Genomic DNA, 14145 nt, shown 5'->3' on the forward strand with positions numbered 1-14145 from the left:
GCACAGTGTCATGGGGACCCTATAGGGGTATGGGGATGGCCTGGCAGCAATGTCATTAACCAGGGCCATGCAGTCAGGAGAGGCCTGGGGCAGCCTTTGCAAAAGCAGAAACCGTGATTTGTCTCAGAACGACTCGGCTGCCTGCCATCCTGCCCCCTGGCATCCACTTAGACCATTAACCAGATTTCCTGTGAGGACCGTGGGTGGAAAGACTGCTCAAATTCATTGGCATACCTTAGGCAGGGATAGGTGCTATCTGGATGCAGATGAGGACAGACTCCGAGGAAGCAGGTTTAGGACTCACTGGCTGATCGCAATTAGCCTCTGCTAATGAGCAGGTACCTAAGCAGGGTGCAGTCAGGACGCAGCATGTCATAGGCAGGCCAGCAGGAACACACGATGGAAGTCTCCAGGGCTAGAGGAGCAAGGTAGGTCAGAAGAGCAAAGCCAAGCTTAATGGGCTTTGGAAGGCTGGCCTCTGCTGTTAAGGACACATGACTTCAAGAAGCAACAGGCTTGGCTATAAATCTGCCGTGGAGATAAAGAAATTGAGCTTCTCTGGATTCATCAACCTGCCACAAGAAATGTTGTGGGCAAAACACTCGAGACAGAGAGAAATGGCTTGAGGAGAGGGGAGGGGCACTGAACCCTGAGGCCTGGAGGCTGGGAGGAGGTGAGGACAAGGTCAGGCAGGAAGCCTGGGCAGGGAGGACTCCCTAGAGGCCCGGGAGTGAAGGTCCTTTTTCACAACAGAAGGAAGGGCAGGGGGGGTAAGACCAAGAGGTCAGGGCAACTGCAGATGCAAGCACACGGGAAAAGGGTGGGAAGTGTGTTCCCAGGGACTCGAGTATACAGGATGAGAAGGCAAGGGAATGCCCCCAGGCGCCTCCTCCACTTGGCCCAGAATGTGTACAGAACAGCTGTCTGGTCTTACGTCTAAGTCAGAGAGTACAGAGACCTTGAGGAATGGCCTCAAAACTCACTGTAAAGACAAGCAGAGCTTTTTCCAGGAAAGGCAGAGCCAGTGAATGTACTCTAGAAGCCGGATGGCTGGACACCTCTTACTATGTCACAAGAGACTCTTATATCCCCTTCTTTGTCACTTTTGCTTCCTTCTGTTCATGTTCCTATCGTGATTGGCAATAAGATGTTTTGAATACAAAAGCCAAATAAACAAGCGCACAATCACAGATCCTGCCTACAGGTCTCTGGTTGAACACACGCCACTCTGAGAGAGAACACCTCATATTTAAGAATAAGAAACTTGCAAGGCTAGAACAAACTTTAAGAAGCACGTAGACAAGAGGAAAGTAAAAGGAAATAGAGGATAGAGTTAGAAGGCAAAGGGCATTTATAGAGGTCTAGCTAAAGACATGTACATATGCAAATATATTTATGGATGAGGATGGGGAAATAGACCTATGTGCATATATTTATAGGTTTAGTATTGAGGTAGCAGATGGACATTGGGCCTCCACTCAAATACTCTCTCAATGCAAGAATACTTCTATTAAACTAGCATTCCATGATGCTCACCTCCCCAATATGATCGCTGAAGACAAATGGATGCATAAGCAAATGTGGCAAAGAAAACTGATGGTGCCTAACTATCAAAAGATATAGCATCTGGGGTCTTAAAGACTTGAAAGTAAACAAGCGGCCATCTAGCTCAGAAGCAACAAAGCCTACATGGAAGAAGCACTCCAGGCTGTGTGACCACAAGGTGTCAAAGGTATCAGGTATCAGGCATCAAAAAACAAAAAATCAAATCATTGTGAATGAGGAGGAGTGCAGATTGGGGACCCACGACCCATCTGTAGGCAACTGGTCATCCTCTTACAGAAGGATCGCAGGGAGGAGACGAGCCATGCAGGGTGTTGTGTAGCAACAATGAAACATACAACTTTCCTCTAGTTCCTAAATGCTTCCTACCCTCCATTATCGTGAACCGAATTCTACCTTACAAGTTTGGCTAGATCAGAGAGGATGTACACTGGTACAGATAGGAACTGGAAACACAGGGAATCCAGAGCAGAGGATCCCTTCAGGACCAGTGGTGAGAGTGGCAATACTGGGAGGGTGGAGGGAGGGAGGGTGGGGTGGAAAGGGGTAAGCAGTTACAAGGATCTACATATAACCTCCTCCCTGGGGGATGGACAACAGAAGAGTGGGTGAGGGATATGTCGGATAGTGTAAGATATGACAAAATAATAATTTATAAATTATCAAGGGTTCATGAGGGAAGGGGTGCGGGGAGGGAGGGGGAAAATGAGGAGCTGATTCCAAGGGCTTAAGTGGAGAGCAAATGTTTTGAGAATGATGAGGGCAATGAATGTACACATGTGCTTTACACAATTGCTGTATGTATGGATTGTGCAAGAGTTGAATGAGTCCCCAATAAAATGATTTTTTTTAAAGTCACCTGGAGAAGCAACCCAAATATCCATGAATGGAGAAATGGGTCCAGAGAATGTGGCATGGTCTATCTATGGCTATAAAGAGGAACGCCGTAGGTTGCAAAGTGCTGTTGCACACTGGGAAGAACCTTGCAAACATCATACTGGGTGAAAGAGGTCCATCATCAGAGTCAAACATTACATGAGTATGCGCCCATGTAAGTGAAAGTCCCTAACTGAGAACTCCATAGAGACAGAACATAGATGAGTGCATGTGTGGAGCAGGGGAGTCACAGGGTGGGACAAATGGCTTCACACACTCAGCTGTAACAGAAAGGTTGGAAGTTTGAATCTACCCAGAAGTATCTTGGAAGAAAGGCCTGAAAAACCAACCCCTGAATGACCTATGGAGGATTTTCTACTACTTTGACACATATGTGGAGTTGGTCAGACCAGACTCACTCCCCGCCATGGGTCTCCAGTATTGTCCTCTGTCGCGGCATGCTCCAGGGGTCTACCAGGGGACATCATGCCTCGAGCTGTTGTCCGCCCTACAGTACTATCTGTGCCTTAGCAGCTCTGTGCAGGGGTGACATGCTCAGAACTTGGTGTGCCAGTGTGGGGCTGGTCCCTCACTCTCTCTTTTTTCTTCTTGGTTTGCTTCTGTGTGGGCATGGCAAGCTGCCCCCTCTCCCAACCTGTAGGTTAAGTGTTGTCCTCTGTAGCATGTGCTTGTATGTGGGGGTCAGTAGCTCTGCTTGGGGCCGGCCCTGTAGATCTCTCTGTTCATGAGTTGCTCCATGTGGTTTCGTTGCCCTCAAGGTTTGGTGCGCCATGATGCGGTCTGCACTAAATAATATTTTGTAAATGTTGCTATCCAAAAAATGGGACTAAAAAAGAAAACAGTCTTCCCATGTCATAAACGTAAGCAACCGAGTGTGTGGTTGCTTCTCCAACTCCTTCGGTTGACTAAAACTAATAGTGAATATTGGTTTTCCAGAACCCATGCCCTAGGGAGAATCTCAGAGCACGACATGATTTATTCAAACAATGTAGAAAGCCCATCTGAGCTTGACGAACATAATTTTTGTTCTGCTGGCAGCAAATGAGACTATTGAATGAGATGGCCATTTTTTTTAATGTGGGTACTTTTAAGGCAAACAGTAGAAAATAATATAATCCGTGTGATCACTTAGTGCTAAAAGCTGAGTCACAACCGCTCATCCGGGAACACCGGGTTGCAGTAACCAAAACCCACACCAGTTGCCATGGAGTTGATTCGGACTCAACGCAATGCTGTGTGTCGGGGGAGAGCTGTGTCCACAGGTGCACGGTGGCCGATTTCCCAGAAGTAGATCCGCAGGCCTTTCTTAAAAGGCTCCCCCACCGGGACTCAGCACTCCACCGTTTCAGTTAGCAGCCAAGCACACTCACCGTGTAGGTTGAACAGAAAATAAAAATATGGTCATTGCACAAAACAAAATGTGTATAAGTTATGGATTATCTGGTCTCTCCACCTTCACTTATTCACAAACACGAAGATGTAGTTGTTGCTTGTCATCTACACACAAAGACAAAATGAGTGGGAACCAATCACAAGGATCTACATGTGACCTCCTCCCTGGGGGATGGACAACAGAAAAGGGGGTGAAGGGAGACACCGGACAGGGCAAGATGTGACAAAACAATAATTTATAAATTATCAAGGGCGCATGAGGGAGGGGGGAGCGGGGAGGGAGGGGAAAAACGAGGACTTGATGCAAAGGGCGTAAGTGGAGAGCAAATGCTTTGAAAATGATGAGGGCAAAGAATGTACAGATGTGCTTTATACAATTGATGTATGTATATGTATGGATTGTGATAAGAGTTGTATGAGTCCCTAATAAAATGTTTTTTAAAAAAAGACAAAATGGGCACTGTTCTTTAAGAGGCTTCTCCTCTGGACTAGTAAAATATCAGTGGAAACAAATCAACGTAAAAAGAAAGGTTTAAGTGGAGGAGGGGAGACAGTGGATGGTGTAAAATATGAAAATAAAAATAATTTGTAAATTATCAAGGGTTCTCAAAGGTGGGAGGGTGTCGGAGGAAGGGGAACAAAGAGGAACTGATAGCAAGGGCTCAAGTAGAAAGAACATGTTTGGGAAATGATGATGGCAACATATGTACAAATGTGCTTGATACAACTGAGGTATAGATTGTTATAAGAGCTGTAAGAGTCCCCAATAAAATGATTTATTACAGTAAAATAAATTAAAAAGAGAAGTTAAAAAAAAAAAGAGCAAAACAGAGATCTCCCCCTAGCTTAATCCATTAGAGTATAAGGATTTGTACTTATCCCCAGTCCAAGGATATGGGGAACTCCCCAACTTCCCAAAGGCCAGCAACAACCCAGAAAGTCTCTTGTTCTCCATGAAAGTTCTCTTCCAACCTAGGTGGACACCAGCCCATAAAACTATAATGTAAAATGTGTCAGCTCTCTGGAATTTTTGTTTCTTGGAAGAAATCATGTGAATTTCTTAGTGGCCTGTTGCATGCAAACATCCTACTGGGAGACTGACGGGGTGACTCCGCTTTCCCTGGCTTGAATTCAACAATCAGGGTAGCTAGTCAGGGATGCGCTGATGACACAGGGCATTGTCTGAGGCCACAGCCACTCCAGAACTTGTTATGTTGTTAGCAGCTATAAAGCCAGCTCCCAGTGCTTTACAACACAAGGGACAAAACAGTGCTCCATCTCAGGCCATCCCCATGATGAGGTGAAGATTAAACCAGGTGATCTACAGTGTTTCATTTTTACTTTTTCACTTTATCAATTAAAACGATATGTTTCTAAACTTTTTTTGTGATTGGATGAGCATGGACAAAACGAGTTGATGTTCTCATTCAACAATTCACACACACTGTCACACTTTGATTCTTCACCACTAACAGCTCTCTCCCCCCTTCCTTCCTGTGCTTCCCATTTCCCTCCATTCTTCTGTCCTAGCCCTTCCGACCCTCTGAGCTTTATCTGTGGACAGAGGCTGCCTTTCTGGTCTTGGATAGTTGATTTTCTTGGGAAGTACGTACCTCCGTACTGCCATAGTTTACCTTATAGGCCTGTCTGTCATCTAGCTGAAAATTGGACCACAGAGGTGAGCAGCTTTAAGCCTGAAGGGCATCTAAGGCCTCACGAGTTCTACAAGTCTATCAAACCTGTAAAATTGGCCATTTTTTATTATTTTGAATTTTGTTTCACAAGTTTCTCCCACTCTGCCTATTTGGATCCCTTTCAACGAAGTAGCCGTGGTAGTCAGGCATTATCTGGGCTTGGGGCCAGTTGTTTGCATGACTTGTTTTTGGAAGTAGATCACTAAACTTTTTTCCTAGTCCATCTAAACTTGGAAGCTCTGCTGAAACCTGTACTGCATTGTAACAACATGCAAGTATCTGCACATGAGATGTACGATGTGTACATTGATTAAGATGGATTGTAGTAAGAGTTGTATGAGCCCCCAATAAGATGATTAAATTTAAAAAACAGTTTTCAAACTCTACCTTTAAAAAAAAAGCAAGAAAATTGAACTCTTAATCTCCTTCATAGAATATGAGAATTCTACCATTTAACCACCAATGCCTCCCAGAACTTGTTGTTGTTGTTGGGTACCATCAAGTCAATTCCAGTTCATAGCAAACCTATGCACAACAGAAGGGGACACGGCCTGGTCCTGTGCCAGCCCATTGTTGTAGCCACTGGGTCAGTCCATCTCATCAAGGACCTTCCTCTTTGTCACTGTCCCTCCACTTTACCAAGCATGGTGTCCCTCTCCGGGAACTGGTCTCTCCTGACAATATGCTCAGAATCCTTCAGAACATGTTATAGGGAGCATCTTTCTGTCCCCTTGGGAGAGAGAACCACAGAGCGTCAAAAAAGAAAAGAAAAAAAAAAAACAACCTGTAGGAACTTATTGTGTTGATAACCAAGTTGAGCTGTATAAAAACAAACCCCCAAAGTCCATTAATGTCTAGACTTTAAGAGGAAAATTGAGCAAACAATGCTTTCGTTTGGGTCAAAGCTAGCGAGTAGAGCCTGGCCCCTTCAGAGTTCCCCTAGGGCCCAGCAGGAATGCTGGAAGTTCATGCCGAGGGTGTTTCCTGAGGGTTAACCCTACAGCAGCTGATGTCTCAGAGAAGTTATGTTTGGGAGATAACACACTTCAGTAACTTTGTGACTGAGAGTCAGTGTCCCGCCTGTAGCAGTGTTTGCTCAGGTCAACTCTGCAGAAGAATGAATGTCTGTTTATATTTAGGAAATTTCTGCAGTGAGGTGTGTTTATACTTAAATCACTTCAGGTAGCTTTCTAAAGTGTTAGCAAAATAAAACGATTCGTACTAAAGCTAACCAGATGCATACCCTATGACCCAGCGACCACTCCTCACTATATAGCTGATAGAAATGTACACAGATGTACATCAAAAGCGTACGCACAGAAATGTTCACAGCAGCATGCCTTTGCTATCTAGTGCTGCTATCATAGAAATAACACAATGGATGGCTGTCATGCACAGAAAATCCCCTTCTCACGGTTTCGATGTTAGACAGCCAAATGCCGGGAGCTGGCTTGAGAGGAAGGCAGCTATGGAGCAAGGGCTTTGTCTCTTCAATATCTTCTTCCTGGTTCCTTGGAAATCTCCAGGTGTTTGGGCTTCTATTTTATCTCATCACTTTTGCCAGTTTACTTTTTCTCTTTTATCTCAAAAGAGATGGACTCAAGATATAGGCTGCCTCCTTACCATAGCAAAGAGCACCCCTTCATGCCCAACTGGGATTATCACCACAGGTTAGGAACAACACATATTTGGGTGAGACAATCCAATCCAGCATGATTCATAATAGCCAAAGAACTAGAAGCAATCCAAGTGTTCATCAAAAAATAATGGTAGAATTCTACTCCTATGTAGAATGCCGCAGAACAATGAATAACTCTCATGTACACAATGTCAAGTTAAAAAAGAAAGAAAGAAAGAAAAAGCCAGATGCAAAAGAGCACATACCATATGATTCTCTTTATACAACATTTAAATTGAACAGAACAAATGTATGACATGGAAGCTGGAACAATGTTTACCTTTTCTGGGTAGCTGGGAGGAGGCATAGAATTAAGGAGTCCTAGTAATCTATTTTTTGACGTGGCTAAAAGAGACTCTTAAACCTATGACAAACCATAATGGTCCTATGATTTTCACCTTTTCTCGGTAACTGTTATACTTCAATAAAAATATTTTTAAATTAAACTTAAAAGATTGTGTGTATTGGGTCGCTCTAACTGTTGTGAAAGCCAAAACTAGCTGATGTTTTTTTGTAAAAACATGTAAACATGCTCAGTTTGCAGGTATAGCATATGATGTATCTAGAGACACCAATTTGTAGCACACTTGTAATCATTATTGTTCATAATGCTGATTTCTGAAACCCATGTCTTATACTTAGCTTGAACTTTGAGACTGGCCCTGCCACGTTATTTAACAGCTCATTCTTGCAATTTAAAGAAATCTAGGACACTCATTTTGAATACACAGTCGAAAGATCTACCCTGATGATCTAGATCTTAGGTTTCCTTCATATTTTATTTTGGAATTGAACTCATTATCCTAAAAGTATACCGGGGACCTTTTTACCTTTATGTGATGTTAGGCTCAGAGGCCACTGAAAGTCTCTAGAGGACAGTTTCTTGATGAAGAAATCCAGGAAGGCCAAAATCTAAGAGCTGTCGGGGAAGAAAGCAAAGGACTGCTTCACCACGTTTTCTTTTGGGTTACTTAAAAACTTTTAAAATCTTGTATCTTTCCTGTAGTGTCTTGGTAGCAAAGAAATGTAAAAAAATGAAACAAGCATTATTTTAATAAGAGCATCTCAGCTTTTCTTTTTTTAAGTACATGCTGTGTTTTGTTTGTCTTCTCTCCCTAGGATGGTGCTCGTGAGAGTTGTGTGATACGGTTGGGGGTGCGCATAGTTGACTCTGTCTCATAGCTGACTAGAACTCTGGAGGTGTACTGAGTTCTGTGTTGGGCTGTAACCATGTGGTCAGTCATTCAAACCCACCAGCCACTTGGGGGGAGGAAGATGAGGCTGTCAAACCCTTGACCACTTCAAGCTTTTTCTCCATTTACCTATAATGCGGCCTATTGGTCCAGTTGTGAGGATTTTTGCTGTCTTTACATTAAATTGTAACCCAGATAGAAGGCTGAAATCCTTGATCTTCACCAGTAAGTGCTTCAAGTCATTTCAAGTTGTGTCATTTTCAGGGAGTTTTCACTTAATTGTTCATTAATGAAACATTCCTTTTCCTTCTGTAAGTGTGAAAGGGCTTGTTAATAAAATGATCTATAAATTGCCACACACACACACACACACACAGTACATTTGCCAATTTAATGGGGGTTTTTGTGTGTAAAATTTACTGATATTAGTTACATGAATCCTGTTGTACCATCATCACCAGTATCTGGTGCCAAATCGGTAGGCTGTTACTCTGCAACAAAAAGTTTACATGGAAACATTAGCTTAAAGGGAAGAGAAGACAAAGTTGTTATTTTTCACTGTTACTGTGGATCATAAAATTGCTATTAATTTTGAGAAAAAACGGTGTGCTTTAATATGCTCTTCAAATGGACCTCACAAATATAAAAAGAAATGGGAGTCATTTAAAATAATTTGAGAGCCATTTCATACTGTCTCTTTAATTTCCACCTAAAATCAAGTCTTGATTCTGACATGTGGAGCCCACGGGATTTATGTAGAGACATGCTAACAAGAGAACAGTGTGATGATGAATGTTTGGAATTATTCTATCATTAAGTGCTTTGTCTTGCTGAAACTGACATTGACTTTAAGGAAAAAAATAATTATGTCCGTATGCTTGAAAATAACGTTTTTTTAACTATTTAAAACCCTCTCCAAAAGACGGCATTTTTAAATCAACTTGCTAAACATGTAGGATGTACACATACCCACAGGATGCACAGCATATGCATGTCTGGATCACATAACTGCTGTTGTATATTACCAAGTTGATTCTAACGCATTAAAAAATTTTAAATGTAAAACCCACGTCTGCTGAGTGGATTCAACCATATAGAACAGAGTAGAATTGCTCCTTAGTTTCTGAGACTAAATTTTCACTGAGCAGACAGCCTCATCTTTCTCCCATGGAGTGGCTGTCAGTCTGAATCTCAGACTTGCAGTTAGCAGCCCAATCCCTAACCCACCACAGCACCAGTTCCAACTCACCAAAAATCAATCCGCTGCCATCTAGTTGATCTAACTAATAGTGAGCCTACACAGGTTTTCCACGGCTGTGAATCTTTGTGGGAGCGGACAGCCTCATCTCTCCACCAGCGCGACTGGTGACTTTGAACCTCTGATCCCACATCTTCTTCACAGGTACAGTTCAGTGGCATTCCTCAACTCTCTCATATTGTACGACCATCACTACTACCTAGCTCAAAACCACCCACCACCATTAACACAGACGTGGTACCTCCTAAGGAGCCCTGGGAGCATAGTGGTTTGCACACTGGGCTGCTAACCACAAGGCCAGCAGTTTGAAACCATCTTTCTTCCTAGGACAGAGATGAAGCTTTCTATTCCCATAAAGATTTCTCGGGTCTCAGAAACCCATAGGGGCAGTTTTACTCTTTCCTATTCGATCGCCAAGAGGCAGAATTCATTCAATGGCACGGAGGGTTTGGTTTTGTTTCTTTAAGGAACCCTACTGGTGGTGTCGAGTAACCATTACCTGCTAACTATAAGGTTGAAACCCACTACCTGTTCCACAGGAGAAAGACGAGGTTGTCTGCTCCTGTACATAGTTACAGTCTTGGAAACGCTGTGCAAGGTCACTGTGAGTCAGAATTGACTCGATGGCAGTGGGTTTGGTTTTTGCTTTTTTAGGGGACTCCTGCTAAGATACAACTCTCCCTTCTCCCCTTCCCGCGTACCCATGGTTGTTAGGTGCTCTCAAATCAGTCCCAGCTCATGTCCAACATAACACAACACTGCCCACGCCACCAGCCTCACAGTTGTTCCATTTCAGCCCATTGTTGCAGCTTCTGTGTCGAACTGTTTCATCCAACATCTCCTCTTTTCCTCTGCCCTCCCACTTTACAAAGAGCATGAGGTCTTCTTCCAGCGACTGGTCTCTCCTGATACCATGTCCAAAGTACACGAGACAGAGTCTGGCCACCTTCGCTGCTAAAGAGCGTTCTGGCTATACTTCTTTCAAGACAAACTTGGTTGTTCTTCTGACAGGCCATGGTACTTTCAATATTCTTCATCAACCCCCATAATTCAATTCCATCAATGGCTCTTTGGTCTTTCAACTTTCACCTGCACAAGAGATGACTGAGAATACCACAGCTTGGGCCAGACACACCTCAGTCCTCACAGTAACACCTTTGCTCAACGTCTTAAAGAGGTCTTGTGCAGCAGATGTGCCCAATGATTTCTTGACTGCTGCTATCCATGACTGTGGATCCGAGCAAGATGAAATCCTTGACAACTTCAGTCTTCTCCCCATTTATCATGATCTTATCTACTGGTATGTTGTGAGGATTTTTGTTTTATTTGCATTGAGTTGTAATCCACACTTAAGGCTACAGGCCTTGATCTTCATCAGCATGTACTTCAAGTCCTCCTAATTTTCAGCAAGCATGGTCATGTAATCTGCATATTGCAGATTGTTAGCAAAACTTCCTCCAAACCTGATCCCTTATCTTCTTCACATCCTCCAGTTTCCTGGATTATTTGCTTCATATACCGATTGAATACATTGGGTGAGAGGATACAACCTTGAAGCTCACTTTTCTTGATTTTAAACCAGGCAATGTTCCCTTGTTTTGTTGGAACAGCTGCTGCTTGGTTCATGTACAGGATCCACATGAGCACAGCGAAGCAGGAATCACCTTCTCAATGTTAACTATAGTTTGTTATGACCCACGCGGTCGAATGCCTTCTTGCCGCTGGTAATGACTAAACTTTAGTCTCTTTATGAGAGTAAGTTAAAAAAATTATTGCTACTACTATTCCAAACCATACCTGCATTGCTTTACTGCAAACAAAATGTGTCATAAGCATGTCTGCCATCAGTGGATGGCTGTTGATAAGCTCTGGCAGCAATGCACTTGTCTTGATTTTGTGAGACCTTTAAAAGGATCCCAATCAAAACCGTCGCATCTGAATCCGCTGTACCAATGCAACTCAAAGCAGAGGTGTCGGCTCTGCAGGTGTGGAATGTTATGTATGTTGAGACTCAAAGTGGGCAATCTTAATAGATTTTCTTGCGGGACAGTATGATCATGGGGCATATTAGAAAGAAATGTGAACTGAGGACTTCTGTTCTATTCCAACCACACACCTGCTCATTCATCCGGCAGCCCTAATCTTGCCCTCTCTGACTTCTTTCTGTTCCCCAAACCCAAAAAGAGTGAAAAGAAAGATGATCTCTAACCTCCAAGGATACCTAAAGTGCTGCCAGCCAACGCTTCTCACTAGACTCTTTTTATGGGAGCAGAAAGCTTCATCTTTCTTCCTTGGAGCAGCTGGTAATTTTGAACTGCTGACCTTGTGGTTAGCAGCCCCAATGAATTATGACTGCACCAGCAGAGCTCCTGGGGAAGGGTTACAGAGATGGAAACTCAGCCTTCAGAAGTGTATAGATCCAGATGGAGGCCATGCAAAGAAGCAATAGCTTCCCATTTTGATATTTTTATGTAATAAAAGTTTCCATGATTTTGCAGCAACACTTTGTGACTTACCCTCATATATTTTCCTGTTTCATAAGTGTGACCATACAATCGGTGTCTTTTTGCGATAGGCTAATTTTACTCAGGAAGAGTGCTTTCAACGTTCATCCCTTTTGGAGTATGTATCAGGACCTCCTATCTCTTTCTGGCTGAGCAGCATTTCAGCATGTGTTGTGTATCTTTGGTTTATCCCTTCCTCTGTGGAGGGACATGGTTTCCACTTGTTGGTGGCTGTGCAAACCACTGCAACAAACACTGGTGTACGGGTTTCTGTGGGTGTCCCCGATTTTCAATCCTTATTGGTACTGGAATTGTTGGATCATATGATAGTTTTATGCTTAACTTTTTAAAGGAATCACATTAAAAATTAAATTAGATGATCAAACATGAAGATCTCCCAGTATTGGGTCATAGCTTAGTCAATCCATCAAACCATACTTAAAAATGAGGACCCAAGAGCCCTGACCTCTCCACTCTGTCCCAAAAATGCCTGGTTTGTGGTACACGTGATTCCTTCCACAGATAAGGCTGAAACATCTCATTTTCAGGATTTCCAATAAGCTCCCAAAATCTGGCTGCAGGTAATGTCCGACTTATGACAGGGTTCCATCTCTTGACTCTGTCCTAAGTTAGGTCTGATGCTAAGTTGAATGCCCTCCCTTTTAATCATTATTCGTGCCTTTCATGGCCAGTAGCTTAATAAATCTGATCCTATTAGTATCTGGGGGCTGGAGATGTTATATACAAACTTGCTAATCTGATGACATCAGCAAATCATACTCTGCAGCATTGTATGACATGTATATTGCTAACAATCGGATGTGCAAAAATAAAGAGCACTAGCAACAGACAATTTTAGATAAGGTTCCTCCTAACTCAAGCATGTCGTAAGTTGGGGACTATCTGTAGTTGAAGAGTTTTGGTGGCACATAGGATGGCTGTGAGTCGCAATCGATTGTTTTTGTTGTTGTTGCTGTTGCTGGTGTAGTGAGTTACGTAACAGGCTGCTAGGTGCAAGGCAGTCATTCAAAACCACCAGTCCCTCCAAGGGAGAAAGATGAGGGTTTCTATACCCATCAAGAATTACACTCTTGGAAACCCACAGCGGCAGTGCTACCATGTCCTATGGCAATGGTTCTCAACCTTCCTCATGCCTCGACCCTTTAAAACAGTTTCTCATGTTGTGGTGAACCCCGCCCCAACCATAAAATTATTTTCGTTGCTACTTCATAACTGTCACTTTGCTGCTGTTATGCATCGGGCAACCCCTGTGAAAGGGTCATTTGACTCCAAAGGGGTCGCGACCCACAGGTTGAGAACCGCTGTCCTATAGCGTCACTATAAGCCAGATTGACTGGATGGCAGTGAGTTGAGTTGTGTGGACCTGAATTTGAAGGAAGCACTATCATGAGTTGGGATGGACTTGATGGCTATGGATTAAAAAAACAATTCGTATCTCAAACTGTGGAATTGTGGCTAGGGCCACAAGAAGGCAGACTAGAGTTGGGTTCTTTTGGGGTCTCTTAATGGTGACCTGGAGATTGGGCAAAGCCATCCTCTGAAGGGAAAGCAATTCTGCTGTGCTGATTTTCAAAGGGCATATGTTTTTCTCAGCAAAACCAATTTACCAGCAAAAATAAAAAACAAAACTAGATGTGATAACCTTATGTGGAGTCACCTAATTCAGTGTGGGGGCTTTAAAAAAAATGGCAACAGTAAAAGGTTTCTGAATACACAATAACCAAAAAGGAATTCAAAGTCACACACATACTGAGCCTGAGATGTTTCTGACAGCACTTATCAAGGGTTCTTGCATAGAAAAGTTTTAAGAAGTCTTATGAGAATATGAATGTCTGCTAGTTATGGTATTTGTGTATAGCAGCACTAGAGAACTAAGTCATACTCCTATTTTAAAAACAATATTAATTGGCTATTTGAGAATTGAGATCATAAGCTATTTTGTTTT

The 14145-nt window shown here is 43.0% G+C and overlaps 1 protein-coding gene across 1 annotated transcript in view; it reads left to right on the forward strand.

Moving 5' to 3' along the window:
• HLCS (holocarboxylase synthetase) overlaps positions 1 to 14145 on the forward strand; it is a 319509-nt gene that overhangs the window by 26949 nt on the left and 278415 nt on the right. The gene's annotated exons all lie outside the window — the stretch shown is intronic.

This window comes from Tenrec ecaudatus, chromosome 2 (assembly GCF_050624435.1).
Source record: "Tenrec ecaudatus isolate mTenEca1 chromosome 2, mTenEca1.hap1, whole genome shotgun sequence".
Taxonomy (NCBI): domain Eukaryota; kingdom Metazoa; phylum Chordata; class Mammalia; order Afrosoricida; family Tenrecidae; genus Tenrec; species Tenrec ecaudatus.